Here is a 6,642-nt window from a genome sequence, read left to right on the forward strand (position 1 = left end):
GTACTATACGTAGTACTACTTACTACTACTACTACTATATATATAGTAAGTAGTAGTAGTAGTATAATTAATTAATTAAATAATAATAATATATATTCTCTCTCTCTCTCTCTCTCTCTCTCTCTCTCTCTCTCTCTCTCTCTCTCTCTCTCGTGCGAATTTTATTATAACTCCTTAGATTCCCACTTTAAACAATAAATAGTTTTGCACAGACTTTATCTTGTTTTTATTTTTACATTTTTAGCGAGAATCTTGTGACGCGCGATAAAAAAAGTGAAAAATAATGCATTGACAGAAAGGTTAAAGTGCAAAATATAATATATTTGCGTCTCGCTTTCTCGCGTATCCGAGAATAAGATCCCGTTGAATTTGTGCTCGGTTATACGCTCAGCATCATGAAGCACCGAAATTACGATTATGGCGCACGCAAAATTTTCGTCCTTGGAGCGAACAACGGTGAAGCGAACAACGGGTGCAAAAATATCGAATTACCATACGAAAGTCTTAGGCGACTTTAACAAATTATAACATGATTGTCGAGATTCCTTTACAGTCTTAGTATGCATGCGATAATCAAAAATTACTGCGCTATTAATGATAACCGCTCTCTCTCTCTCTCATTGGACTTACAAAAATATCTTATCGAACGATTTGTAACGATTTGTTCCGATAATTTCAAGTGTGTGCGCCATCAAGTTCATTGACGATTCGAATACACGTCGTTTGCTCGGGGTCTTACAGATTAAAACTGTATTTAAATTATAAATTTTTTCCGATCTCCTTTTCTCTTTTATTCGGCGAAATATATTCTTTAGCGTTCGGAAAGATCGCTATTATCGTTATTATGTTATTGTATCTTTATCGTCTATTAGATCTAAAACGAGGAAAGATGAGGTAATAGCGATTTTTCCGCAGTCTTTATTATTCACTTGACGCTCAAATTCTTTTTATTCACAAAATTATGCGCTTGACAGATAATTAAATATTTTTATTTTTGTTGATTTTAAGCCTGATTGATTAACTTCGATCTCTTATTGTTTCGCGGTGGGACATCGAATGGTTTGTTTCGATCTCTCTTCAATCTTTCGCAAAAAGCACAACGAGACAACTGGCGCCATGTAACTTTTCTTCGCCTGAACGATCACATATACATGCAATAAATTATGCTAATTAATTGTTATACGCTATCACTTTCTGCTCACGGCTATTTTCCCCATAGGTGGTCAGGGCTATCGCATTTGGAGAATATTCTATTTTCGAGATTGTATTATCTCTTTTACGATCTGCCTTAAAGATGATTTTTATATATATTACTATGTAATTCTCTTATACAGCTAATAAATATCACTTTTATATAATTAAAGAAGATACTTGATTATCATCGCATCTAAGCGACGAAATCACCAATTAATTTAGTTGAAAGTGCTTTAGATGACATTTTAAATACAAGGCAGCTAATCTCGAGATTTTATTCGATCTTTTATTGTGTTTTTCGCAGCCATAAAACTGTGATAAAGAATGATATGATTGCAGATTTGAGAAACCTAACGTTGATAAATATTAAGATTATGTGGCTGACATTGATTTTGTTTTAAAGTTTCTCATCTATCATTCATAAATCGAGAAATTGCAAGGCAATCTACTGACGACATTTTTAATTTTGCTGAAATAAATGGGTTCATATAATCGAGCGTCTTATAGAGTAGATAGGTCGTTAAATGTATATTTTTTTGTAACATTTTCTTGTCCCACTTACATATAGGAATGAAGCTTGTTCTCGCTGAGCGAGAAGCTTGTTCATGCTATGCAAATCAAGCTCGTCCAATTAATTCTTATTTGGTATGTCCTTTACTGTGATATGTATTATTATACGTTAAAGACAACCATCTCGTTCAACATACATCATAATGAAGATGGGGAAACATTATTCAAAGAATGGATAATGACGTGATGATTAATGACGAGAAGAAGCGTAGTTCGCGCGTGAATAACCAATTAGGACAATGTCATAATACATCTTTATTTTGTCATCTTGTCTTAATATTAATTGGATATTTAAGAATATTTTCTCTAAATTAGAGAAAAAATAAATTTATTATTATTAAATATAAAGACATATTTAAAAAATTATCAAATTTAATTCTTAAACATTTTTTTTCGATATGTCATTCGGTATTTACCGATACTTTTTTCGTTGCTTGTAACTTTTTTTATTAATAAGTATATGCATTTATAACTATTTGTTACTTTTTTAAACATTATAATACCATTATTATAAATGTTTACTACCAATATTGAAAATTTATAGTTTACGTTGCATAGATGTATGCACAGATTTCTAGTATTTAGCTGTGACTATTAGAATGCAATTTAACAATAAGATATCAAGTACAAATCACATTTCGATATTTAAATTTCTAGGAACGCGAATGTAACATGGCAGATAGCGCACTGATCTATCATGTCAAAGATTTTGAGTTCGATCCTAGGAACAAAATATTTATGCTTCTCCTCTCAGAAAAGACCGATAACCTCTCGAAAGTATCATTGCCTGCAGAAATCTCTCTCAAAAAAATCCACCGTTTGGAACCGGTATTAAACTGTAGGTCCCATATGCTTGTGACAATTAAATAATCAATGTGCGCATCACAAGTATATGAGACAGATGTAACACATGTCTAATGTAAGAGGAAGAAAAAGAAGAAATTTCTATTGTAAAATATTTCTAGTTAAACATAATTATTAAATTATAAAGATACAATATAATAAAAATGGGCCTATTCTTATCTTCTGTGTATATACTATTTTACTATTACACGATGACAAAGAGTATGAAAAGGTATAGCGAATCATTTCTATGGGGGGAATTTGCATTATGCAAATCGATTATCGCCGTGTTCGAATTTTTTCACAATGTTAAAAAAATCATCTGCAGTCGGTCGACAGAAATTCGACCCGCTGCTCAGGTCGTCTTTCCCGCGTAATATCGAGATATAAGTACCGGTTGACCTTGTGAAAAATGCAGATCCGTGTGACTCTTGTAATGGACCATCCAAATTATGCGGAACAACGCCCGTCACAGAAATTGGATCGACTATGTCGCAATAATCCTTCCATATCATAACTTAGCATGTTAATTCCCGCGTTAGATGTATAAACATCTGCAGACAGAAAAGCAGGCTGACGTTTCAAGAGACACGTCAACCAATTGCAATAATTATGTGACTCGATTTCGACGATCAGGGTCGAGAAGACCGTTATTTGGAATGCATATACAGTAGCCAAAAGTACGATGTAATAAGCTATAAATTTTGATAAGTCAAACTGTAATCGGTGTCCACAAATTAAAACATAAATTTATAAGATTTTTTAATTATATTATGTGAGAACATATTGTAGTAATTATTTGGTTTGATAAATGTTGAGAAAGGTAAATTGATATATACTTACGAAATGTACAATATATTTTTATTATGTCAGGTTGTTTTAAAACATGTTATCCTTTCGATTATATCTACAAAAAATAATATACAGGACGTCCAACGGTGTGCTGTATTGCGTGTCACACGATGCCCATCAATTCTTCGTAACGAAAGAGTGAGCGGAGGAGCAATAAGAAATAATAAATGGAATATTCATTGAGGCTGATGGATGATTGTCGACAGGCAAAACGAGCTCATGATCGAATAATTGTCTAATTAATTGAGTTGTCGGAATTTGCGATATCCGTCATTTGGATGTATGAAGATTTATAGTTTCGTGTATAATGAATATCACTCTGTTAATCATTGACGAAGCATATCAAGTTTGAACGAGTGCGAATATTTGCGAAATCGCGAATACAATTGTCGTATTTTTTACCTCTTCTTTTTCTTAGCTTTAATCATAACAAATCGATATGATAAAAGCACGTTACAATAAGCTTAATTTTTTTTTACATAATTTAAACTTTTATTTTTTCATTTTTATCTTTTTTTAAGAATCTTTTTGGGAAGAGTAATAAAATCTATATTTGAATTTTCTACATTTATTCTTTGACATTTAAATATTGTTTACAATTTTTTCTTTTTATAAAATATTTTATAAATCTTTTATAAAATATTTTTTTTGGCAATTATCTACATACTTGTATGAACATTGTAAAAATATACGGAAATGTATATATAAATAACATCAAGTTTCCAGTTCGCTATATTTGAAGCTCATCATCTATTTAAAATATTAGTACTGATTTCCAAACGGACTTTATATTTCACTCTGATTAAGAATGTGACACTAGATCGTCCTTCAAGGAGATTATTATCTTCTTTATTAACTTTTAATTCGATATTTTCAGACATACTACATTTACAAATTCAATATTTTCAGATTACATTCACAAATTCAGAGATACCAAGAACCTATTAAAACTAAATTTTACGATAATTCGACTTTTTTTTAATTTAAATTTTAGAATTCTGAGAGTAGAATCGAATTCAGCGGTAAACCTTTAGAAAGCAAATCTTCCATAAGTTTGTTAGAAAGCTGTGGTCCTTAAAAGGTTAAGAGATATGCAATATAAAGAAGATATGTAAATGTGTATGCTATATATTTAATTCTGCCGCTACGATTTCCACGTAAAACCGCGAAACGATCACACGAGACATATGGAAAACGTCCAGGGTCCCATGTTCCAGGATCTTGGTCAGAACGCACATTGGAATCCCGCGGAATTCTGCGCGAATTCTATTTTAGTCGTCAGGGGCCATCGTATGTTAGAACGCGCGGTGGTTGTTCTTCCATGCTCCGGAGGTGGAGCTTCAACGGACCTAATCGTGAACGTTAAAAGGATCAGAAGAATGGAGGAAGGTTTATCGACTTGGCCTGATCCACCCCCGACGTTCTCATTCGAATGTCGATACTATTTATAGAGGGACGAGATACGTGAAAGAACAAAAATCCGGTGCCACGTAAAAGTTGGTGTCACCAACTGCGATACATGGTAGATTCAAATTTCTCGTCATTGGTCTCCATGCCAGTGCGTTTTCTTCTTTCTTTCTCTAAAGTATCGTTTTCCAGAAGGGCGTAACCCACGCCTATTAAGTTTAGGATTTGCGCAACAAATCCTAAACTTAATAGACGTTGCGCTAAATTAATTAGAGAGATATGTTACTTTATCTTATTTTCTCCAGTGCGTTTAGCAACGATTTTTAACTGAGTGTGTGAAATTATGAGATAGTTTGTATCGGTTGCTATTATATTCAGTGAATGCAATAAATATGCATATACACATAATACACATACAAGAGAAGTTTTTATTAAAAAGAAAACCTTTTTTTTACAAAATAAATAAAATTAGAAAGCTATTTATTAACAGTTACGTTCTGTCTTAATATAAACAAAAGAATTTCACGAAAATAACCACGTTCTTATTAATCTTAAAAGTTAAATTTTTCAATTGTACTTTTTCTGGGTCTAAATAATTTTTAACTTTTGCTTATTATTAAAATATATTTCTATAGATTATAATAATATATAAAAATATATTTTAATTATTACATACCTTTTTAATAATTTTAGAAAATATATATAATCTATTTCATTCTTTGTTAATAAATTGCGAATTAATGTTTACCTTTTAAAAATTTTTTAAAAACTATCTTCTCGATAGGAATATTTTTTGCATTTACTGTGTGTAAATTTCTAATATATTATTTGAATTCTTATGAAATGATTGCTACACATTTAATAATATCGTCAAATTTATCGTCACACAATCGACTCTTAATATCGATCTAATCAAATTCCTATTAGATTGCTACTGTCTTTTGATATTTTATACATTATGATGTCGTTGCACAAAAATATATAATGTGATATTTCACGGAAGTCAGACTGCGATTTCTGCAGGCATTGCAGATCGATTTGAAAGAGGCATCTCCATTTAAAACGGCCTTGCATGCCCATCCCAATCCGCTCGTTGCGATTTAACGAACTCATTCTCATTTATCATCGATGTTTACCGAAATGACAAGGCCGTCGTGGCATCCTGCCACCTTCTCGACGTACTTACTCGTCGATTTTATTAACTGCTCGTGCAAGAACGTTCCCGATGAAATGCCTTCTTGATGCGAATGACATTAACCGCGTCCATTACTCGCTCTTGATCTTAATACAGATCTCGGTTTGAAAGCCACCACCGATATACTTACAAATATATCTTCCGAATTCATCAACGACAAGTAGCAGAAATACTTTTTTATATACGAACCTGGAGCATTTGGCACTTTTCTAATGAACAGTTATTTAAAATTTTAAAGATATCGTTTATTTTAATGCAGAAAGATAAAATTTAAAATTTAAAAATAAGAAAATTAGAAAGGATTAAGACATCAAGTTGTTAATATGTATAATATAATATTCCTCATGAATTTCTTTAAATAAATTATAATTATTTTAGTAAACTGAGATCATAATAAATAAAGTTACCAAGTAATGAAAAGCTAAGAATAAACGTTAAATTTTTTATTTCAATAATTGATAATTTAATTCCTCTTTTAAAAATCAGATCTCTTTATTACATCACGCAGTCAATTACCGATTAACTAGAATTACTGATGAAATTCATACGTTTTGATTTAATTCAAATATATATTTTATCAG

This window comes from Atta cephalotes (assembly GCF_000143395.1).
Source record: "Atta cephalotes unplaced genomic scaffold scaffold00034, whole genome shotgun sequence".
NCBI lineage: Eukaryota > Metazoa > Arthropoda > Insecta > Hymenoptera > Formicidae > Atta > Atta cephalotes.